The following is a 24,977-nucleotide window of genomic DNA, read 5'->3' on the forward strand; positions in this document are numbered from 1 at the left end:
CTCATCAGCTTGGATCAGGAGAAGGCCTTTGACAGAATATCGCACACCTACATGGGGGATGTGCTCTCCAAAATGGGCTTTGGGGAGGGAATTCGAAATTGGATCCAACTGCTCTACACTAACATCAGTAGCGCAGTCTCAATCAATGGGTGGGAAACAGATAGCTTTCCGATTAAATCTGGAGTCAGGCAGGGCTGTCCTCTCTCGCCTGTCCTTTTCGTGTGTTGCATAGAACCCTTTGCCGAGTCCATCAGGAAGGATCCGGGCATAAGAGGAGTGATGATCCCAGGCAGTGGAGGCACTCAGGTAAAAGCCTCCCTGTACATGGACGACGTCGCCGTCTTCTGCTCGGATCCGCTGTCGGTGCGCAGACTGATGCACGTCTGCGACCAGTTCGAACTGGCCTCGGGAGCCAAGGTAAATCGTGGGAAGAGCGAAGCCATGTTCTTTGGGAACTGGGCTGACCGATCCTTTGTCCCCTTCACTGTCAGGGCTGACGGCCTGAAGGTGCTGGGGATATGGTTCGGAGGGACCGGGGCATGCGTTAGAAACTGGAAGGAGCGAGTGGCTATGGTGAAAAGGAAACTGGGCATGTGGGAGCGACGCTCCCTCTCCATTGCGGGTAAGAACCTGGTCATCAGGTGTGAGGTACTCTCGCTGTTGCTGTACGTGGCGCAGGTCTGGCCCATTCCACACTCCTGCGCGACGGCGATCACTCGAGCCATCTTCCACTTTATCTGGAGGTCGAAAATGGATCGTGTCCGCAGGGACGCGATGTACAAGCCTCTAGATAAAGGGGGAAAAAACGTGCCCAACATCGCCCTCATACTGATGGCCACCTTTGTGTGTGGCTGCATCAAGCGGTGCGTAGACCCTCAGTACGCAAACACCAAGTGTCACTACGTGCTGAGGTTCTACCTGTCCCCGGTGTTGCGAAGGATGGGTCTGGCCACGCTGCCGCGGAACGCTCCAAGTAGTTGGACCGTGCCGTACCACCTGTCCCTGGTGGAAAAATTTATGCAGAAAATCACCTTTGACCACATTTCCATCAGGCAGTGGTCAGCACGTAACGTCCTAGAGGCCCTGAGGGAAAAGGAGAGGGTGGACCTTGTGGGATGGTTCCCCGAGCAGACTGTCAAAGTCATTTGGCAGAATGCCTCATCGCCAGAACTTTCCAACAAGCACCAAGACGTAGCTTGGCTGGTGGTGAGAAAGGCCCTCCCCGTCAGATCCTTCCTACACGCCAGGAGTCTCAGCCCCTCTGCACGTTGCCCTCGAGGTGGCTGTGGTGGGGAAGAGACCGTTGTTCACCTCCTTGTGGATTGTGCCTTTGCAAAGAAAGTCTGGAGAGAGATGCAGTGGTTGCTGTCGAGGTTCATCCCGAGCAGTTCTGTGACACAGGACTCTGTGCTCTACGGGCTGTTCCCAGGGACACACACCGAGACAAACATCGACTGCAGCTGGAGGATCATCAACTCGGTGAAAGAGGCGCTTTGGTCTGCCCGAAACTTGTTGGTCTTCCAGCACAAAGAGTTGTCCCCGACCGATTGTTGCGGACTGGCACAATCCAAAGTCCAGGACTACGTGCTGAGGGACGCACTAAAGCTTGGGGCAGCTGCCGCAAAGGCGCAATGGGGAAGGGTCGCTGTCTAAGACCTTTCTACCACAGCGCACCGAGAGACTGGGAACTGTTTAGAGCCCCTCGGGCTGTACAGATCAAAATGAAAGGCTGTAAATGATTGTAATATTGTTTGTACTGATGCACCTGGTGATACATTTTGTAAAAGTTTAACCTGGATTGTACCCTTGTAATGTTGTTTTTGAAATGGTTTGGAATGTGATTGAAGATTTTTTATGAATAAAGTATATTTTTGCAAAAAAAAAAAATCTGTTCTTATCAGTTTAATATCTGATACGTCCCTTATCTGGGGACCATATATTAAATTGATTTTTGGAGCAGGGAGATGGAATAGGGGCTTACTCCGTCCACTCCACGCATCGACCCGGTATTGCAGTATCTCTGGGAATGGTGCACCACCCCTTTCCAGGGGATTTTCAATGCTAAAAATAGTTTTCTTACAAACATCTGCTTTCTTTACTTTTCAACATGCACATCTTTCAAAACACAACTTTCTTTCTTTCTCACTCACCCGCACCATCTACACACAAAAAACACGCACGCTCACCCAACGCTCACAGACACCACTCTCATCTCACAAACACTCTACCTCACTCATACAAAAACATCTTTCCATTGCAAATACACCTCTCAAACACTCTCTCAGCTGCACCTTTCGCCTCACAACATTTTCAACCAGCTCTCTGCTGCCGCTCCCGCCCGCTGCTGCTGCTGCTGCTGATACAGCAACAGTCAAAACTCACACCTCAAAGCTCACACACTTTACACAGCTACTCGGAAACGTCTACATCCACGTTCACACAATCCTTACACTGCACAAGGAGCCCATTCCGCCCGTCGTGACTGCACCAGCTCTCCCAATGAACATTTCACTTCGTGCCATTCTCCTGCCTTCTCCACGTAACCCAGCACATGCTTTCTTTTCAAATAATCATCTCATTCCCTCTTCAATTGAACCTGCCTCCGCCACGCTATCAGGCGGTGCATTCTAGACCCTGACCACTCGCTGCTCCTATCACTTTTGCTTCTTCTGCTAGTTACTTTAAACCTGTGCCCGCTCCTTCTCGATCCTTTCATCGGTGCAAGCAGTTTCTCCCTATCTACTCTCTCCAGATACCTCATGATTTTCAATACCTCTATCAAGTCTCCTCTCAGACTTCTTTCCCCAAGGAATACAGTCCCAACTTCTCCAATCTTACTTCATAACTCAACTTCCTCGCCCCTGGAACCAAACTCGTAAACCTCTTCTGCACTCTCTCCAATGCCTTCACTACCTTCCTAAAATGCAAGTCAAAATGCAATCCATCAGAGTCAGCATGGCTTTATGAAGACTAAATCGTGTTTGACTAAATCGCTAGAGTTCTTTGAAGATGTGACAAGCAAAGTGGATAATGGCGATCCTGTAGATGTAGTATGTCTGGACTTCCAGAAGGCATTTGATAAGGTGCCGCACAAAAGATTAATACACAAGATAAGATCACACGCAGCTAAGGGTAATATATTTGCTTGGATAGAGCTTTGGCTAACCAACAGAAAGCAGAGAGTCAGGATAAATGGGTCTTTTGTGGATGGCAAGCTGTAACTAGTGGGGTGCCACAGGGTTCGGTCCTTGGGCCCCAACTATTTACTTGGATTCAGGAGTAGAAGGTACCATAGCTAAATTTGCAGATGACACCAAAATAGGTGGGAAAGTAAGTTGCAGTGAAGAAATGAGAAATTTACAAATGGATATGGACAGGTTAGGTGAATGGGCCAAAATTTGGCAGATGGAGTTTAACGTGGATAAGTGAGGTTATCCAGTTCAGCTCCTACAGGCAATGGTCACGGTGGTGGTCCCACGGGCCATCGATCTGGTCGGGCGGAAACGACTCTCGTTCCTCCGGCCTGGGTATTCTGCTGCGGGGAGGCAACTTCACCGTCTCCGAGGTCAAGGAGGTGGTGGGCGGGCGACTCCTCGTAGCAGACGTAATGTACAAGAACGCTCCACTCCGGTTAATTAACGTGTATGGCCCGTCACAAGGAGCTGAGCGGCTGGAGGTTTTTCAGCAGCTCCCACTGCTGCTGGCGACCTCCAGGCCGGTCATTCTGGGCGGTGACTTCAACTGCATCATCGATGCGGCTGGACGATCCAGCAGGTCCGGCAGCAGATTGGACGCTACGTCCAGATCCCTGATGGAAACAGTTAAGGATGCCAAGCTGCACGACGTCTTCAGCAACCCTGCAGACGGAGCGCAGCGTAGATACACCTGGTCGCGGCCAGACGGGTCCATTCGTTCCAGGATAGACTTCCTGTTTGTGTCCTGTGCATTCACAGTCAGATCCACCGAGGTCAAGCCGGTGTTCTTCTCTGACCACTGCCTCCTACTGGCGGACTGCCACTTGGAGAAGGACCTGAGGGTGGGCAGGGGGGCATGGAAGCTATTCGTGCAACTGCTGACCCCAGAGAACATTGAGGAGCTCAAGAGGGCTTATGAAGGTTGGAGAACCATGAAACCCCTCTTTGAGTCCCTGACACACTGGTGGGAAGCGATCAAGGGAAACACCAAGAGGTTTTTCATCCTCAAAAGCACCCAGAAAGCTAGAAAGGAAGAGAGGGAAATGTCCCGACTCCAGAAAAACATGCAGAATCTGCTCCGGCTGCAGTCGGTGGGGGTCGATGTCAAGGAAGAACTCCAAGAGGTGAAGAGCCAGCAAGCCTCGCACTTTGCCTCGGAGGCCTCCAAGATCATCTTCCGTTCCAGAGTCCGCTCCGTGGAGCAGGATGAGACGTGCTCACGTTTCTTCTTCCAAAACGTACACAGAGAGAGAGCTCTGTGATCAGCAGCCTGAATGAAGAAGACGGATCAGTAAAGTCAGCGCAGTCCGACATTTTGAGGATCAGCAAATCCTTTTATGCCGGATTTTATGACGTGAAGCCGACGGACAGCACGGCCTCCCAGTCCTCCTTGTCCTCTATCACGGAGGTCTTAGGCGACAGTACACGGGAGAGGCTGGACAAACCGCGAACTCCTGACGAACTGACTTAGGCCCTTGAGTCCTTCGAGAAGAGTAAATCTCCCCAGAAGCGACGGCTTGCCGGTGGAGTTATATTCGGCTCTGTGGGACTTAATCGGCCCAGACCTGCTAGGAGTGTACGAGAGTATGCTCCTGGCCGGCAGTATGTCAGAATCCATGAGGAAAGGCATCATCACCCTCATGTACAAGCACAAGGAAGAAAGGGAGGAAATTAGAAATTGGCGACCCATTTCACTGTTGAATGTGGACTATAAGATTCTGTCCAAGGTCATCGCCAAGCGGGTCAAATCCGCTCTGGAATTGTTGATACACCCTGACCAGACCTGCACTGTGCCGGGCAGGAAGATCTCTGACAGCCTGGCGCTGCTCAGTGATACGATTGCCTATGTACAGGACAGGGGTGTGGATACCTGCCTCATCAGCCTGGATTAGGAGAAAGCCTTTGACAGAATATCGCACACCTACATGGTGGATGTGCTCTCAAAATGGGGTTTGGGGAGGGAATTCGCAATTGGATCCAGTTGGATCCTACTCTACACTAACATCAGTAGCGCAGTCTCAATCAATGGGTGGGAATCAGATAGCTTTCCAATTAAATCTGGAGTCAGGCAGGGCTGTCCTCTCTCGCCTGTTCTTTGCTGAGTCCATCAGGAAGGATCCGGGCATTAGAGGAGTTACGATCCCAGGCAGTGGAGGCACTCAGATCAAAGCCTCCCTGTACATGGACGATGTCGCCGTCTTCTGTTCTGATCCGCTGTCGGTGTGCAGACTGATCCACATCTGCGACCAGTTCGAACTGGACTCGGGAGCCAAGGTAAATCGTGGGAAGAGCGAGGCCCTGTTCTTTGGGAACTGGGCTGACCGATCCTTTGTCCCCTTCACCGTCAGTGCTGACGGCCTGAAGGTGCTGGGGATATGGTTCAGAGGGACCGGGGTATGCGTTAGAAACTGGAAGGATCCAGTGTCTATGGTGAAAAGGAAACTGGGAATCTGGGAGCGACGCTTCCTCTCCGTTGCGGGTAAGAACCTGGTCATCAGGTGTGAGGCACTCTCGCTGTTGCTGTAGTTGGCGCAGGTCTGGCCCATTCCAGACTGCTGCGCGATGGCGATCACCCGAGCCATCTTCCCCTTTATCTGGAGGTCGAAAATGGATCGTGTCCGCAGGGACGCGCTGTATAAGCCTCTAGATAAAGGGGGAATAAACGTGCCCAACATCGCCCTCATACTGATGGCCACCTTTGTGTGCGGCTGCATCAAGCGGTGCGTAGACCCTCAGTACGCAAACACCAAGTGTCACTACGTGCTGAGGTTCTACCTGTCCCCGGTGTTGCGAAGGATGGGTCTGGCCACGCTGCCGCGGAACGCTCCAAGTAGTTGGACCGTGCCCTACCACCTGTCCCTGGTGGAAAAATTTATGCAGAAAAACACCTTTGACCACAAGTCCATCAGGCAGTGGTCAGCACGTAACGTCCTAGAGGCCCTGAGGGATAAGGAGAGGGTGGACCCTGTGGGATGGTTCCCCGAGCAGACTGTCAAAGTCATTTGGCAGAATGCCTCATCGCCAGAACTTTCCAACAAGCACCAAGACGTAGCTTGGCTGGTGGTGAGAAAGGCCCTCCCCGTCAGATCCTTCCTACACGCCAGGAAGCTCACCCCCTCTGCACGTTGCCCTCGAGGTGGCTGTGGTGGGGAAGAGACCGTTGTCTACCTCCTTGTGGATTGTGCCTTTGCAAAGAAAGTCTGGAGAGAGATGCAGTGGTTTCTGTCGAGGTTCATCCCGAGCAGTTCTGTGACACAGGACTCTGTGCTCTACGGGCTGTTCCCAGGGACACACACCGAGACAAACATCAACTGCAGCTGGAGGATCATCAACTCGGTGAAAGACGCTCTTTGGTCTGCCCGAAACTTGTTGGTCTTCCAGCACAAAGAGTTGTCCCCGACCGAGTGTTGCGGACTGGCACATTCCAAGGCCGAGGACTACGTGCTGAGGGACGCACTAAAGCTTGGGGCAGCTGCCGCAAAGGCGCAATGGGGAAGGGTCGCTGTCTAAGACCCTTCTGCCACAGTGTACCGAGGGACTGGGAACTGTTTAGAGCCCCTCGGGCTGTACAGCTCACAATAAATGTACGCCCTTTGTTTTGATCATTTCCGATTTCATGATCTATCTCTAAATCACAAAATCTTGATACTGCTTTGTGATGTCACAGAATTTTTTACAGTGTGGAAGGAGGCCATTCGGCCTATCAAGTCTGCACTGGGTCTCTGAAAGAGCCTTCCACCTAGTCCTACTCCCCTGCCTCATCCCCGTAACCTTGCACATTCTGTCTTTTCAGGTAACGATCCAATTCCCTTCTGAATACCTCGATCGAATCTGCCTCCAGCACCCTCTCAGGAATTTTGTTCCAGACTCCAACCACCCTCTGGGTGAATTAATCTTTCCTCACATCACATTTACTCCTTTTGCCAATTATTTTGAATCTGTGCCCTCTAGTCCTTGATGTTCATTTGAGTGGAAACAGTTTCTCACGATTTACCTTGTCCATATCTCTCAGGATCTTGAATACCTCCACCAACTCTCCTCACAGCCTTCTTTTCTCCAAGGAAAACAGTCCCATCCTCTCCAATCTATCCTCATAGCTACAGTTCTTCATCCCGGGAATCATTCTTGTGAATCTCCTCTGTACCCTCTCCAATGTCTTCACATCCTTCCTCAAGTATGGCGCCCAGAACTGGACGCAGTATTCCAGATGAGGCCTAATTAGTGTCTTATACGAGTTCAACATGACCTCCTTACTCTTGTACTCAATGCCCCTATTAATAAAGCCTAAGATACTATCTGCTTTATTAACTGCTCTCAACACGTCCTGCCATCTTCAATGGCCTATGTACGTCTGAGTTCCCTCTGTTTGTGCACCTCTTTTAGAGGCTCTTCCTTTATTTTATGCTGTCTCACCATATTCTTCCTGCCAAAATGGATCACCTCACACTTCTGTACATTGAACTTCATCTGCCACTTGTCTGCTCAATCCACCAACACGTTGAAAGAACCGAGGAATACTCTGGTACAAAAGTTCAACACTCGGAGTCCAGATGCAATATTCAAGTGGTTCCTTTATTACGCATGCGGGGAGCAAACACTGGGCAATCCAGGCACTTCTCCACCGAGGTTCAAATGAGCACAGTTTATATATCTTTTATTATCAGTAACTTAATGGTATTAATTAGACAAAGGCCACAGCACAATGACCCCCTGGTTGACTGAGACCTGATCCCTTTGTTGGACGTACATTATTCACGCGTGTCCGATACTAACTGGGAGCCGGGGTTCCCTTGTATCCTGAGCGGGTGTGATGGTTTCCTCTGTGGGTAATTTCTAATATACAACCCTCCGTTCGGTTGTACCCACATTTGTCCAGCACCACCCCCGTTCCAACTGGTTGGGAGCAAATTGTGAGGCTACCTTTCCTCCTGCACCCACTCAGTGATACCCCGTGTATGCCCTCATTCTTGCGTATGGCATGCATATCTATGGGGTAGTACCGGAGGGAGTCATTGTCTCGGATTAACCCAATGTTCTCCACTTGGTACTGAGGGTGTGGGCCCGTGTCTGCTGTGACTGAGGGGATTGCCCATACCTATCACGTTCATTTGGTTTGAGGTGCACTTCTGAATCACCGCATACACCCTGGTCACTCCTTTCAATGTACATGCGTCGATGACGCCTGGGTTCTTGGCCATCCCCCACTACCGGGCACTGTTGATCCAGCCCAGTACCTCCCCCCTTTGGATCTGGCCCAGATTGTGTCTTAATTGCCCGATCATCCACCGGCCGTAAGCTGGCTTTTTTGGGTGCTGCCCTCTTGTCGTTCCTCCCTTTCTGTTAATTGGCTGGTGGCTTTAGCATGGGTCTCTATAACGTGTACGCTTTCCAATACAGATGCCACACTCTTGCCCCCTACGGCCGCTGCCGTTTCACCACCCCTCGCTACTCTCATGAGCAAGCTGCCTCATGATCCCTTTAAGATTCGTGACCTCGGAGTTGATTCCTTGAATGTCGAGAGAGTTTACCAGGGAAGTCCCTGTGTTCACCCCTGTCAGTACATTGTTAACTAACTCTCTCTCCTGGCGGTGGAAAGCAGGATGTCCCCTGAATCTAGTGGCACCCGTGGCGTCGGCCGGCTGATTAATCACAGCCTTACTCAGTAATTTGTACAGTTTTCGTAGGGGCGCTTGGTTACTGCAATACTCAGGCAGTTGCATACCTGCCAGGTTCACAATTACCTGTACAATTTCATGTTTAACATTATCATACAAGAGTTCACCGTCCATATACAGTACCAGTTCATTCTGTGGCCCAAGGGTCATGTCTGGGCAAGATAGTCTCTTGTCGTGTCCTGTGATAGCGGGGTGGTGTCGGTCCGGGGGTCCGCCGTTGCAGTCAACTCTCCGTGTTTGGCCCTCAAGATCCAATGCCAGGTATCTGTCATTCCCAAGTCCTCCTCCCCGGGACAGTGACCCCAGTTGTTGTTGTCCTGGGGTGTGAAGGTAAATTGTGAAAAATCTCTCACACACTGTATCTGGACCTGTGCCCCCTTCGCACATGTCCAGGGTCCGTCCGAACCATCGCTGATCTGGAAGCATAGTGGGCCCTCATTTTTCCATCGGAGTTCCGTTCCCGAATGCGAGCTCTGCCCGAGGCTCTCACCATCGCTCATTCCAATGGATAGTTGCGTAAGCCCGGTGCCACACTTGAAGAGCATTGACCTTTCCGTTGTGACATTCACACCTCCTTTCACGCAATATCCGTCGCTGACATTCTTGTAGTATAAGCCCATACCGGCCACTGCTTCACGGTTTACATTCTGTATGCCGGTGGCTGCGATAGCCAGGGCCCTGGTAATGATCATGGACACCCAGCTTTTTTCCATCTTGGCGTGGAGGTTACCCGGTTATTGTTATTTCTGTAATGAAGCACACTGCTGGTGATCACCAGGGTTTAGGTTGGATATAAGAGGCAGCTTTCTCCTTTACGTCCCTCCTTGTGCACAGCCCACGGTGACCCTCCCCGTAGTTGAGGATTCCCCCTTTTGTCTTTCAGATGGCCAGTCCTCCAGATCGGGAATGAATCCTAAACCACTTGGCCTACACAGTACGGACTGCTCGTTGCCCGTTTTCCCCCCGCTGCCTGGTAATTTAGTCTCTCTTACTTACATCATACCTTTTCAGTTGCGACCAGTGTTTCCACCTAGCTTTTCCCTTCATACCGACGCAGGCACGTGAATAATTCCGTACGGTCCAGTCCATTTTGGGGCAAAAACTGGTTGGCTAGGGGTGATATGAACAAACACCATGTCTCCGACCTCAGCCGGTGGTGACGGGAGTCCCCCTTTTGTCCTCTCTTCTAAATCCCTGATAGCCTGTTGGTCCTTCACTTCCTGTTGTAATTCCTTTAGCTGTCCATCCAATTGCTTAATATCGTTTTTAATTTTATCTCTGATGGGTCCCATATCCTCACTTCCGGTGGCTCTGCCCTCTGGCAAGCGCATAGCCCTCCCGGTCAGCAACTCATAAGGGGTTAAACCAGTTGTCCTGTTGGGGGTAGCCCTCAGTCGCATCAATATGCAGGGGAGCACATCCACCCATCCCCCACCAGTTGTTGTGTTTGCCATTGCAATAGCATTTTTTAACGTGCGGTTCATACATTCTTCCATTCCTGAGCTTTGTGGACGGTCAGGTACGTGAAATTTCTGTTTTACTCCGAGCAGCTCACACGTCCTTTTCATAATACTGTCCGTAAAATGCGCTCCTTGATCCGAATCTATCTGTAAAGGGATTCCCCATCTTGGTACTACTTCAAAAGCGAGGATCTTTGTGGCCGTGGTGGCGCTGCAGTCCCTGGTGGGGAAAGCTCTAGTGAACCTCCAGTGCACCTACACCCCCATAGTTACAATATGCCTCAAACTTCCAATTGCCATATTCATGGGCACTCTCGCCCTTTTCTTGTTTTACTCCAGTCACTGTATTCCAATTAACTGGGGCTTGCCCTAAGACTTGTGCCATTTCTGCTCTAAAGGCTCGGAAATCAGCTTGCTGCTGTCCCTGGTCTGCAGCGATATCATTACACCAGGTTCCGTCCTGATACGCTCGCTGCAGCCGTCCCCAAAACGCCTCAGGTAGTTTTATCCGGACTAACCCGCGAACGTCCCTGTTATGGAGATCGTGGCATTGCCGTATTTCCCTCAATTTTTGCCAAAACGACTCATTTCCATGTCTAGGTTTTAGTTGGGGTAATTTGTTTCCAATAGCTTCATGGTTGCGCTAGGTGACAGGGACACATACGTGGTTCTCAGTTGCGCCGGGAAGCCCCCGTTATAGCTCTCTGTCCGTGTATTGGCGCCTGGGCCGGCTGCCCATTTTGTGCCGGTACGGCCGCTTGAGCGCAGCGTAGATACACCTGGTCGCGGCCAGACGGGTCCATCCGTTTCAGGATAGACTTCCTGTTTGTGTCCCGCGCGTTCGCAGTCAGATCCACCGACGTCAAGCCGGTGTTCTCCGACCACTGCCTCCTACTGGTTGACTGTCACTTGGAGGAAGACCAGAGGGTGGGCAGGGGGGCATGGAAGCTAAACGTGCAACTGCTGACCCCTGAGCACAGCGAGGAGCTCAAGAGGTCTTACAAAGGCTGGAGAACCGTGAAACCCCTCTTTGAGTCCCTGACACAGTTGTGGGAAGCGATCAAGGGAAACATCAAGACGTTTTTCATCCTCAAAGGCACCCAGAAAGCTAGAAAGGAACAGAGTGAAAGGTCCCGACTCCAGAAAAACCTGCAGAATCTGCTCCTGCTGCAGTCGATGGGGGTCGATGTCAAGGAGGAACTCCAAGAGGTGAAGGGCCAGCAAGCCTCGCTCTTTGCCTCGGAGGCCTCCAAGATCATCTTCCGTTCCAGAGTCCGCTCCGTGGAGCAGGATGAGACGTGCTCACATTTTTTCTTCCAAAAGTAACAGAGAGAGCTCTGTGATCAGCAGCCTGAAGGAAGAAGACGGCTCACTAAAGTCATCGCAGTCCGACATTTTGAGGATCAGCAAATCCTTTTATGCCCGATTGTATGACGTGAAGCCCACAGACAGCACGGCCTCCCAGTCCTTCCTGTCCTCCATCACGGAGGTCTTAGACGACAGTACATGGGAGAGCCTGGACAAACCGCTAACTCCTGACGAACAGACTAAGGCCCTTGAGTCCTTCGAGAAGAGTAAAACTCCCGGAAGCGACGGCTTGCCAGCGGAGTTGTATTCGGCTCTGTGGGACTGGATGGGCCCGGACCTGCTAGAAGTGTACGAGAGTATGCTCCTGGCCGGCAGCATGTCAGAATCCATGAGGAAAGGCATCATCACCCTCATCTACAAGCACAAGGGGGGAAGGGAGGAAATTAGAAATTGGCGACCCATTTCGCTGTTGAATGTGGACTATAAGATTCTGTCCAAGGTCATCGCCAACCGTGTCAAATCCGCTCTGGAATTGGTGATCCACCATGACCAGACCTGCACTGTGCCGGGCAGGAAGATCTCGGACAGCCTCGCGCTGCTCAGGGATACGATTGCCTATGTACAGGACAGGTGTGTGGATACCTGCCTCATCAGCTTGGATCAGGAGAAGGCCTTTGACAGAATATCGCACACCTACATGGTGGATGTGCTCTCCAAATTGGGGTTTGGGGAGGGAATTCGAAATTGGATCCAACTGCTCTACACTAACATCAGTAGCGCAGTCTCGATCAATGGGTGGGAAACAGATAGCTTTCCGATTAAATCTGGAGTCAGGCAGGGCTGTCTTCTCTCGCCTGTTCTTTTCGTGTGTTGCATAGAACCCTTTGCCGAGTCCATCAGGAAGGATCCGGGCATAAGAGGAGTGACGATCCCAGGCAGTGGAGACACTCAGTTCAAAGCCTCCCTGCACATGGATGATGTCGCCGTCTTCTGCTCGGATCCGCTGTCGGTGCGCAGACTGATCCACATCCGCGACCAGTTCGAACTGGCCTCGGGAGCCAAGGTAAATCGTGGGAAGAGCGAGGCCATGTTCTTTGGGAAGTGGGCTGACCGATCATTTGTCCCCTTCACTGTCAGGGCTGACGGCCTGAAGGTGCTGGGGATATGGTTCGGAGGGACCGGGGCATGCGTTAGAAACTGGAAGGAGCGAGTGTCTATGGTGAAAAGGAAACTGGGCATGTGGGAGCGACGCTCCCTCTCCATTGCGGGTAAGAACCTGGTCATCAGGTGTGAGGCACTCTCGCTGTTGCTGTACGTGGCGCAGGTCTGGCCCATTCCACACTCCTGCGTGGTGGTGATCACACGAGCCATCTTCCGCTTTATCTGGAGGTCAAAAATGGATCGTGTCCGCAGAGACGCGATGTACAAGCCTCTAGATAAAGGGGGAAAAACCGTGCCCAACATCGCCCTCATACTGATGGCCACCTTTGTGTGTGGCTGCGTCAAGCGGTGCATAGACTCTCAGTACGCAAACACCAAGTGTCACTACGTGCTGAGGTTCTACCTGTCCCCGGTGTTGCGAAGGATGGGTCTGGCCACGCTGCCGCTGAACGCTCCAAGTAGTTGGACCGTGCCCTACCACCTGTCCCTCGTGGAAAAATTTATGCAGAAAAACACCTTTGACCACAAGTCCATCAGGCAGTGGTCAGCACGTAACGTCCTAGAGGCCCTGAGGGAAAAGGAGAGGGTGGACCCTGTGGGATGGTTCCCCGAGCAGACTGTCAAAGTCATTTGGCAGAATGCCTCATCGCCAGAACTTTCCAACAAGCACCAAGACGTAGCTTGGCTGGTGGTGAGAAAGGCCCTCCCCGTCAGATCCTTCCTACACGTCAGGAGTCTCACCCCCTCTGCACGTTGCCCTCGAGGTGGCTGTGGTGGGGAAGAGACCGTTGTTCACCTCCTTGTGGATTGTGCCTTTGCAAAGAAAGTCTGGAGAGAGATGCAGTGGTTGCTGTTGAGGTTCATCCCGAGCAGTTCTGTGACACGGGACTCTGTGCTCTACGGGCTGTTCCCAGGGACACACACCGAGACAAACATCAACTGCAGCTGGAGGATCATCAACTCGGTGAAAGAGGCGCTTTGGTCTGCCCGAAACTTGTTGGTCTTCCAGCACAAAGAGTTGTCCCCGACCGATTGTTGCGGACTGGCACAATCCAAAGTCCAGGACTACGTGTTGTGGGATGCACTAAATCTTGGAGCAGCTGCCGCAAAGGCGCAATGGGGAAGGGTCGCTGTCTAAGACCTTTCTGCCACAGCGCACCGAGGGACTGGGAACTGTTTAAATCCCCTCGGGCTGTACAGCTCAAAATGAAAGGCTGTAAATGATTGTAATATTGTTTGTACTGATGCACCTGGTGATACATTTTGTAAAAGTTTAACCTGGATTGTACCCTTGTAATGTTGTTATTGAAATGGTTTGGAATGTGATTGAAGATATTTTATGAATAAAGTATATTTTTGCAAAAAAAAGAAAAAAAAGGTTCTCCCAGGACGAGGCTAGCCCATTGCACTTCGGGTGTGCTAACGCCTGCGATGTCCCCAAATGCGGGATACTCGACTGCAAAATTTGTGGTAGTGGGGGACTGCGTTCGCGCTCTCCCCTGATTCACAATTCAAAAAATAGATTTCATCATATCTTTCATTTTCTCTTCTATTTCCTGTCAGCAACCTTTTCTGAAAAAAGAAATATATAACCCCCAATGTGTGCTCTTCAAAATCTATACTGGACTGGTTATTTAGTTTTTTCTTTCCTCCTCGCAAATATTATCCAACCCCCATTCTTTTCCTCCCTGTCATTATCAGCCGGCAATTATTCCATCTCTGCATCATTTTCGCCAGACCGTTTGTTTTGTGGCCGCCAAATTACTCGCGCCATTTTTAACCCCGCGTTTGCCCACTCAAAAATCTCTCTCAAACAACCCCCATCTAACACCCAACCCACCATCACAACAGTCCCCACACTCCCAGCACCGCCCCACCCCCTATCTCTCTGGACGTCTGTATAAATACAAACTCATATCAGTCAGCTATTAACTCATATGCATTCACCATTTTAAACATGTAGCAGCGACCCCTCACTATTTCAAACATGAACAAGCACCCTGTCCCCATGTTCATTCAAATTACCCCCCTCCGAAACGAACAGCAGCCTCCCACCTCCTCTGTATAATCTCCCCCTTAATCAGCCCCCTGTGTGACTCCTACCTTCTGAAACTCCTGCCTCCTCTCCCCATGTGTAAAGTCTTTCCCTGCCCCTTCTGCAGCTCACTTCCCCTGCTGTGGGTCCATCAATTCACCTGTGATTATTCCTTGAAGGCTTAAATAGCGCAAAGCGAAGAAATAAACAGAAAGAAAACTGGAGAAAGGCAGATAGAAACCTAAACCCTCAGTAAAATGACCACCGGGAATCCCGTTTAACCGTCAGAATGATCGCGCAGCCCAAATTACACGCATTATCCCTGAATTATAACAAGATTTTAGGCAGCTTCACTTTAGGACTTTTCATTTCCTCTTGTGGGGCTCCTGTTCCTCACACACTGGAGGCTAACATGTAAGTTTTAGATTGCAAGGCTGGGCTACTTTAACCCCAAGATTTTCTTTTTGAAACTCCAGGCCCACAGTCCAACAGGAACTGGTTAACCGGAGCCACCGAAAACCAGGGTCCCGGAGAGGAATTGAAATCTCGGGGTAAGAAACGGACACAAACTCACGTGGGCCCATGGAGCACGGCCTTGGAGAAGGTCTCAGGAAACTCCTGAAGAAGAAGAGTCCTTGTCCCAGTCTGGATCTTCAGATTGCAGGTTTCAAAATAAAAATTCTTTGAGGGGTGGGGGAGAAAATTAATTCCATTAAAACAGAGAGCAAAGAACATTTTCAAACAAAATAACGCAAGAGCCAATGAATCACTCTCAGTTACAACTCAGCAACATCCAAATACAAACAAGTCAAAGAGTTATAAAGCAGATTGAGACAGAGGGAACACACACGCACATTAAGCCAGAGTGGGGACTAGCTCCGCACTCTGGAGGCGGTTTTCGGATTGGGTTCCTAGCCAGGTATATCCTGAATGAGCAGTTTGCAGACTCCACCCCTGGCATGTTGGGATGTCTCTCAATCTGCTCCCCAGGAGGCCTGTCCATTGATATGTTAATCCCAGGGCAGGACAACTTTCTGATTCTTCCTGTCCTTTGACGTGTTCATCCCAGGAAAACAATGTTTCAGCCATTTTCTGGTTAAGGTTAAAACTTTAACTCATCTTGTCGGGAATGTCACTGCAGTTCGAAATATCAAACACTAAACCCCCAACACAAGACTGTGCAAAGCATGTGGATTGTTACTGAGATTCCGTCTGTGATTTTTAGTGATGTCAGTGTGGATTGTGTAATCTGTGTGTGTGTGAGTGTTGCTGGTCCCATAATGTAACGCAAATGTCTCCTTGCAGCCTCTCAGTACGCCACTCATGGTCCCCTGGTACTTTTTGGATTGTCTGGAGAAGACATTGAAAGAATTAGAGTTAAACAATGCTAACACTAGCTGCACTGCGACGAGTATATGAGAGCTTATTCTTATCCAGGGGTGTATGTCCACATTCAGCCCCCATTCCCACACTTGCTCCCACCGTCGGATCTCTCAAGTGCTCTTCCGTATCATTGATTAGCCTTTTAAACACCGCCTGTAACACGTAATGCTGATTCCTCACCTTTCGTAAGTCACCTTTAAACTTTGTCAGACTTTCGGGAAGGTGGGGAATTGGGGCCTGCTTAGGTTCCTCATAGTGTTCCAGGGCATGGTGGAGTGTGTCGGAGGCGTTGACTGAGACCTGACCCCTTTGTTGGACGTACATTATTCACGCTGTGTCTGATAGTAACTGGGAGCCGGGGTTCCCTTGTATCCTGAGCGGGTGTGATGGTTTTCTCTGTGGGTAATTTCTAATATACAACCCTCCGTTCGGTTGTACCCGCATTTGTCCAGCACCCCCCCCCCGTTCCAACTGGATGGGAGCAAATTGAGGCTACCTTTCCTCCTGCACCCGCTCAGTGATTCCCCGTGTATGCCCTCATTCTTGCGTATGGCATGCATATCTATGGGGTGGTACCGGAGGGAGTCATTGTCTCGGATTAACCCAATGTTCTCCACTCGGTACTGAGGGTGTGGGCCCGTGTCTGCTGTGACTGAGGGGATTGCCCATACCTAACACGTTCATTTGGTTTGAGGTGCACTTCTGAATCACCGCATACACCCTGGTCACTCCTTTCAATGTACATGCGTCGATGACGCCTGGGTTCTTGGCCATCCCCCACAACCGGGCACTGTTGATCCAGCCCGGTACCTCCCCACTTTGGATCTGGCCCAGATTTTGTCTTAATTGCCCGATCAGCCACTGGCCGTAAGCTGGCTTTTTTAGGTGCTGCCCTCTTGTCGTTCCTCCCTTTCTATTAATTGGCTGGTGGCTTTAGCATGGGTCTCTATAACGTGTACGCTTTCCAATACAGATGCCACACTCTTGCCCCCTAGGGCCGCTGCCGTTTCACCACCCCTCGCTACTCTTATGAGCAAGCTGCCTCATGATCCCTTTAAGATTCGTGACCTCGGAGTTGATTCCTTGAATGTCGAGAGAGTTTACCAGGGAAGTCCCTGTGTTCACCCCTGTCAGTACATTGTTAACTAACTCTCTCTTCTGGCGGTGGAAAGCAGGATGTCCCCTGAATCTAGTGGCACCCGTGGCGTCGGCCGGCTGATTAATCACAGCCTTACTCAGTAATTTGTACAGTTTTCGTAGGGGCGCTTGGTTACTGCAATACTCAGGCAGTTGCATACCTGCCAGGTTCACAATTACCTGTACAATTTCATGTTTAACATTATCATACAAGAGTTCACCGTCCGTATACAGTACCAGTCCATTCTGTGGCCCAGGGGTCATGTCTGGGCAAGATAGTCTCTGTGGTGTCGTCGTGTCCTGTGATAGCAGGGTGGTGTCGGTCCGGGGGTCCGCCGTTGCAGTCAACTCTCCGTGTTTGGCCCTCAAGATCCAATGCCAGGTATCTGTCATTCCCAAGTCTTCCTCCCCGGGACAGTGACCCCAGTTGTTGTTCTCCTGGGGTGTGAAGGTAAATTGCGAAAAATCTCTCACACACTGTATCTCTCACACACTGTAGCTTTCTCCTTTACGTCCCTCCTTGTGCACAGCCCACGGTGACCCTCCCCGTAGTTGAGGATTCCCCCTTTTCTCTTTCAGATGGCCAGTCCTCCAGATCGGGAATGAATCCTAAACCACTTGGCTAACACAGTACGGACTGCTCGTTGCCCGTTTTCCTCCCACTGCCTGGTAATTTAGTCTTTCTTACTTACATCATACCTTTTCAGTTGTGACCAGTGTTTCCACCTAGCTTTTCCCTTCATATCGGCGCAGGCACGTGAATAATTCCGTACGGTCCAGTCCATTTTGGGGCAAAACCTGGTTGGCTAGGGGTGATTTGAACAAACACCATGTCTCCGACCTCAGCCGGTGGTGACGGGGGTCCCCCTTTTGTCCTCTCTTCTAAATCCCTGATAGCCTGTTGGTCCTTCACTTCCTGTTGTAATTCCTTTAGCTGTCCATCCAATTGCTTAATATCATTTTTAATTTTATCTCTGATGGGTCCCATATCCTCACTTCCGGTGGCTCTGCCCTCTGGCAAGCGCATCGCCCTCCCGGTCAGCAACTCATAAAGGGGTTTATCTTAAATCCAGCATTTTTCAGTGTCCTTATGACTATCAGGAGAGCTCCGATGTGGCCCCTTTCCGATTCTGACGCTATTAGGATATCATCTGCGTATTATAAGATTGTACTGTTGTTAGACTCTACGTCGCACGGACTCAGCTTCTCACTCGTGACCCGATGGAGGATGTTGGGGCTGTTGTGGAATCCCTGTGGGAGCCTCGCCCATGTACACCGTCTCCCTCCCACTGTGAAAGCGAATTTATCTTGGGATTCCTGGTCCAGTGGTATCGACCAAAATCCATTGGCTACATCTAACGCTGTAAATATTTTATGTTCGGGTTTTTACAATTAAAGCACACCTCGGGTTTAGGAACGGCTGCTGCAGTGGCCACCATTTCAGTGGGGTTTGTAACCTCACTGCCGACACCTTTATCTTAGTTTTCCCTATGTGGTTATCTACCCCGGTGGCCCATCTTCCTCGATCATATGTGTTCTTGTCTACTAGCCCGGTGTCTAGGATTGACTGGTGGGCCCGGGCCCGGTGTCTAGGATGGCCTGGTGGGCCCGGGCCCGGTGTCTAGGATGGCCTGGTGGGCCCGGGCCCGGTGTCTAGGATGGCCTGGTGGGCCCAGTGTCTAGGATGGCCTGGTGGGCCCGGGCCCGGTGTCTAGGATCGCCTGGTGGGCCCGGGCCCGGTGTCTAGGATCGCCTGGTGGGCCCGGGCCCGGTGTCTAGGATTGCCTGGTGGGCCAGGCTAAGGCCATCCTTGTACAATTGCATAAACTGTACATCGTCTCGGTTCAGCGCAGCACCTACACCCCCGTAGTTACAATATGCCTCAAACTTCCGATTGCCATATTCATGGGCACTCTCGCCCTTTTCTTGTTTTATGGGGCTTGCCCTAAGTCTTGTGCCATTTCTGCTCTAAAGGCTCGGAAATCAGCTTGCTGCTGTGCCTGGTCTGCCTGGTTGTCCGGGCACCGGGGGCACAAGCTCTATCTTAATTGGGGCCACGGGTTATGGTGGTGGTGATTCCCAACCCGCTTCCCGTTGTTCCTCATATCCTGCCGCCTGTTCCACCAGCCCGTTCCAATCTATATTATCTGCGTATTGTGCAGCTACTGGTGGCTGTGGTAAAGCTGCCGAAACTGACATGAGATTTTTTGCCTGGACCAGCTCTTCATTTTGGGATTTGTTGGCCAACATTCGATTTACTTTCTTACTTAACTCTATGTGTTGTCTTAACATTAGGATCCAGGCTTCATCATCTTTGTCTTTTTTCTGATTATCCCACCATTTTCTCTGATCAGCGGGTGAGTCAAATGGGTTCCAATTGTTCTTTCTCATTTTGCCTATCGATTTCTTATTTTTGTCAGCTCAATGCTGTGTCAAGGATCCCTCTGGTCCCCACTCGAGTTTGTCACCACTGGCCATCTCTGGGTAAGACGGTCGGGGTATAGTTGTTGTCAGCGGTACGGTTCTTACCCTGGATCCTTTCTGACCGAACTCGTTACTTGCGGCTAATACCGGATGTAATTATAACAATCTATAAGACAAGCAAACTACCCCACCCTTACCACCCCTTGAACTATTGCCTGGAGCCCAGGTTTCTGATACGCGGGGTGCCTGACACTTCCTGGATCGGGACGGAGTCGGATTTAGTATGAATAAAAATGAATTCACACCGTGACTCATCCCATTTCCCCGTCGGTGTCCTGCATCCTTCGGGCCCTGCTCGCAGCACCAATTGAAAGGTCCGAGGAATACTCTGGGACAAAATTTCAACACTCGGAGTCCAGATACAATATTCAAGTGGTTCCTTTACTACACTTTTTTTTTTGCAAAAATAAACTTTATTCATAAAATATCTTCAACCACATTCCAAACCATTTCAAAAACACCATTACAAGGGTACAATCCGGTTCAACTTTTACAAAATGTATCACCAGGTGCATCAGTACAAACAATATTACAATCATTTACAGCCTTTCATTTTGAGCTGTACAGGCCGAGGGGATTTAAACAGTTCCCAGCCCCTCGGTGCGCTGTGGTAGAAAGGTCTTAGACAGCGGCCCTTCCCCATTGCGCCTTTGCGGCAACTGCCCCAAGCTTTAGTGCGTCCCTCAGCACGTAGTCCTGGACTTTGGATTGTGCCAGTCCGCAACACTCGGTCGGGGACAACTCTTTGCGCTGGAAGACCAACAAGTTTCGGGCAGACCAAAGCGCGTCTTTCACCGAGTTGATGATCCTCCAGCTGCAGTTGATGTTTGTCTCGGTGTGTGTCCCTGGGAACAGCCCGTAGAGCACAGAGTCCTGTGTCACAGAACTGCTCGGGATGAACCTCGACAGAAACCACTGCATCTCTCTCTAGACCTTCTTTGCAAAGGCACAATCCACAAGGAGGTGAACAACGGTCTCTTCCCCACCACAGCCACCTCGAGGGCAACGTGCAGAGGGGGTGAGACTCCTGACGTGTAGGAAGGATCTGACGGGGAGGGCCTTTCTCACCACCAGCCAAGCTACGTCTTGGTGCTTGTTGGAAAGTTCTGGCGATGAGGCATTCTGCCAAATGACTTTGACAGTCTGCTCGGGGAACCATCCCACAGGATCCACCCTCTCCTTTTCCCTCAGGGCCTCTAAGACGTTACGTGCTGACCACTGCCTGATGGACTTGTGGTCAAAGGTGTTTTTCTGCATAAATTTTTCCACCAGGGACAGGTGGTACGGCACGGTCCAACTACTTGGAGCGTTCCGCGGCAGCGTGGCCAGACCCATCCTTCGCAACACCGGGGACAGGTAGAACCTCAGCACATAGTGACACTTGGTGTTTGTATACTGAGGGACTACACACCGCTTGATGCAGCCACACAAAGGTGGCCATCGGTATGAGGGCGATGTTGGGCACGTTTTTTCCCCCTTTATCTAGAGGCTTGTACATCGCGTCCATGCGGACACGATCCATTTTTGACCTCCAGATAAAGCGGAAGATGGCTCGAGTGATCGCCACCACGCAGGAGAGTGGAATGGGCTAGACCTGCGCCACGTACAGCAACAGCGAGAGTGCCTCACACCTGATGACCAGGTTCTTACCCGCATTGGAGAGGGAGCTTCGCTCCCACATGCCCAGTTTCCTTTTCACCATAGACACTCGCTCCTTCCAGTTTCTAACGCATGCCCTGGTCCCTCCGAACCATATCCCCAGCACCTTCAGGCCGTCAGCCCTGACAGTGAAGGGGACAAAGGATCGGTCAGCCCAGTTCCCAAAGAACATGGCCTCACTCTTGCCACGATTTACCTTGGTACCCGAGGCCAGTTCGAACTGGTCGCAGATGTGGATCAGTCTGCGCACCGACAGCGGATCCGAGCAGAAGACGGCGACGTCGTCCATGTACAGGGAGGCTTTGACCTGAGTGCCTCCACTGCCTGGGATCGTCACTCCTCTTATGCCCGGATCCTTCCTGATGGACTCAGAAAAGGGTACTATGCAACACACGAACAGGACAGGGGAGAGAGGACAGCCCTGCCTGACTCCAGATTTAATCGGAAAGCTATCAGATTCCCACCCATTGACTGAGAGTGCGCTAGTAATGTTAGTGTAGAGCAGTTGGATCCAATTGCAAATTCCCTCCCCAAACCCCATTTTGGAGAGCACATCCACCATGTAGGTGTGCGATAATCTGTCAAAGGCCTTCTCCTGATCCAAGCTGATGAGGCAGGTGTCCACACCCCTGTCCTGCACATAGGCAATCGTATCCCTGAGCAGCGCGAGGCAGTCAGAGATCTTCCTGCCCGGCACAGTGCAGGTCTGGTCAGGGTGGATCACCAATTCCAGAGCGGATTTGACCCGATTGGCGATGACCTTGGACAGAATCTTATAGTCCACATTCAACAGTGAAATGGGTCGCCAATTTCTAATTTCCTCCCCTTCCCCCCTTGTGCTTGTAGATGAGGGTGATGATGCCTTTCCTCATGGATTCTGACATACTACCGGCCAGGAGCATACTATCGTACACTCCTAGCAGGTCTGGGCCGATCAAGTCCCACAGAGCCGAATACTACTCCGCCGGCTAGCCGTCGCTTCCGGGAGTTTTACTCTTCTCGAAGGACTCAAGGGCCTTAGTCAGTTCATCAGGAATTAGCGGTTTGTCCAGGCTCTCCCGTGTACTGTCGTCTAAGACCTCCGTGATAGAGGACAGGAAGGACTGGGAGGCCGTGCTGTCCGTGGGCTTCACGTCATACAATCCGGAATAAAAGGATTTGCTGATCCTCAAAATGTCGGAGGGCGATGACTTTACTGAGCCGTCTTCTTCCTTCGGGCTGCTGATCACAGAGTGTACCTTTTGGAAGAAGAAACGTGAGCACGTCTCATCCTGCTCCATGTAACGGACTCTGGACCGGAAGATGATCTTGGAGGCCTCCGAGGCAAAGGGCGAGGCTTGCTGGCTCTTCACCTCTTGGAGTTCCTCCTTGACATCGACCCCCATCGACTGCAGCCGGAGCAGATCCTGCATGTTTTTCTGGAGTCGGGACATTTCCCTCTGTTCCTTTCTAGCTTTCTGGGTGCCTTTGAGGATGAAAAACCTCTTGATGTTTCCCTTGATCGCTTCCCACCAGTGTATCAGGGACTCAAAGAGGGGTTTCACGGTTCTCCAACCTTTGTAATCCCTCTTGAGCTCCTCAATGTTCTCTGGGGTCAGCAGTTGCAGGTTCAGCTTCCATGCCCCTCGGCCAAGCCTCTGGTCTTCTTGAACCACTGCAGTCCATGTAGTGTAGGTACACCCACAGTGTTTTTAGAGTGGGAGTTTCAGGATTTTGACCCAGCGACAGCGAAGGAAAGGTGATATGTTTCCAAATCAGGATGGTGCGTGATTTGGAGGGGGACTTCCAGGCGCTGGTGTTCCCATGTATCTGCTGCCCTTGTCCTTCTAGATGGTAGTGGTCATGGGTTTGGAAGGTGCTGTCTAAGGAGCCTTGGTGAGTTCCCACAGTGTATCTTGTAAATGATACACACTGCTGTTACTGAGCGTTGGTGGTGGAGGGAGCGAATGTTTGTGGATGGGGTGCCAATCAGCGCGCTGCTCTGTCCTGGATGGTGTTGAGCTTTTTGAGTGTTGTGGCAGCTGCACTCATCCAGGCAAGTGGGGAGTATTCCATCACATTCCTGACTTGTGCCTTGTAGGTGGTGGACAGGCTTCGGGGAGTCAGGTGGTGAGTTACTCTCCACAGGATTCCTAGCCTGTGGTCAGCTCTTGTAGCCACAGTATTTATACAGCTAGTCCAGTTCAGTTTCTGGTCAATGGCACCCTCAGGATGTTAATAGTGGGGGATTCAGTGATGGCAATGCCATTGAATGTCAAGGGGCGATGGTTGGATTCTCTCTTGTTGGAGATGGTCATTGCCTGACACTTGTCTGGCACCAATGTTACTTGCCACTTGTCAGCCCAAGCCTGGATATTGTCCAGGTCTTGCTGCATTTGGACATGGACTGCTTCAGTATCTTCAACCATCAGCAAACATCCCCACTTCTGACCTTATGATGGAAGGAAGGTCATTGATGAAGCAGCTGAAGATGGTTGTGCCGAGGACACGACGCTGAGGAACTCCTGCACTGATGTCCTGAACCAAGATGACTGACCTCCAACAACCACAACCATTTTCCTTTGTGCTAGGTACGCCTCCAACCAGTGGAAGGTTTTCTCCCGATTCCCATTAACTCCAGTTTTGCTAGGGCTCCTTGATGCCACACTCAGTCAAAAACAGCCTTGATGTCAAGGGCAGTCAATCTCACCTCACCTCTGGAGTTCAGCTCTTTTATCCGTGTTTGAACCAAGGCTGTAATGAGGTCAGGAGCTGAGTGACCCTGGCGGAGTCCAAACTGGGCATCAGTGAGCAGGTTATTGCTAAGCAAGTGCTGCTTGGCAACACTGTTGATGACCCCTTCCATCACTTTACTGATGACCAAGAGTAGGCTGATGGGGCGGTAATTGGCCAGATGGGATTTTTCCTGCTTTTTGTGTACAGGACAAATCCGGGCAATTTTCCACATAGCCGGGTAGATGTCAGTGTTGTAGCTGTACTGGAACAGCTTGGCTAGGGGCGTGGCAATTACTAAAGCACAAGTCTTCAGTAGCATTGCCGGAATATTGTCAGGGCTGATAAAGACCTGTACTGATATACATAGAAGACAGAGGGTAGCAGTGGAAGGGTGCTTTTCTGAATGGAGAGCTGTGACTAGTGGAGTTCCACAGGGATCAGTGCTGGGACCATTGCTGTTTGTAGTATACATAAATGATTTGGAGGAAAATGTAACTGGACTAATTAGTAAGTTTGCAGACGAGACCAAGGTTGGAGGAGTTGCAGATAGTGAAGAGGATTGTCAAAGGATACAACGGGACATAGATCGGTTGGAGACTTGGGCGGAGAAATGGCAGATGGAGTTTAATCCGGACAAATGCGAGGTAATGCATTTTGGAAGGTCTAATACAGGCAGGAATTACACAGTAAATGGCAGAACCATTAGTGCATCGACGGGCAGAGGGATCTGGGTGTACAGGTCACTGAAAGTGGCAACGCAGGTGGA

The 24,977-nt window shown here is 50.9% G+C and overlaps 1 protein-coding gene and 2 pseudogenes across 1 annotated transcript in view; all 3 read left to right on the forward strand.

The window, feature by feature from the left end:
• LOC144668732 (uncharacterized) overlaps nt 1-24,977 on the forward strand; it is a 434,727-nt gene that overhangs the window by 215,780 nt on the left and 193,970 nt on the right. The window lies entirely within an intron of this gene.
• On the forward strand, nt 1,866-2,040 carry LOC144669154 (U2 spliceosomal RNA; annotated as a pseudogene).
• LOC144669093 (U1 spliceosomal RNA) lies at nt 14,149-14,300 on the forward strand (annotated as a pseudogene).

Source organism: Cetorhinus maximus, chromosome 28 (genome assembly GCF_964194155.1).
Source record: "Cetorhinus maximus chromosome 28, sCetMax3.hap1.1, whole genome shotgun sequence".
In the NCBI taxonomy this organism is placed as follows: Eukaryota; Metazoa; Chordata; class Chondrichthyes; order Lamniformes; family Cetorhinidae; genus Cetorhinus; species Cetorhinus maximus.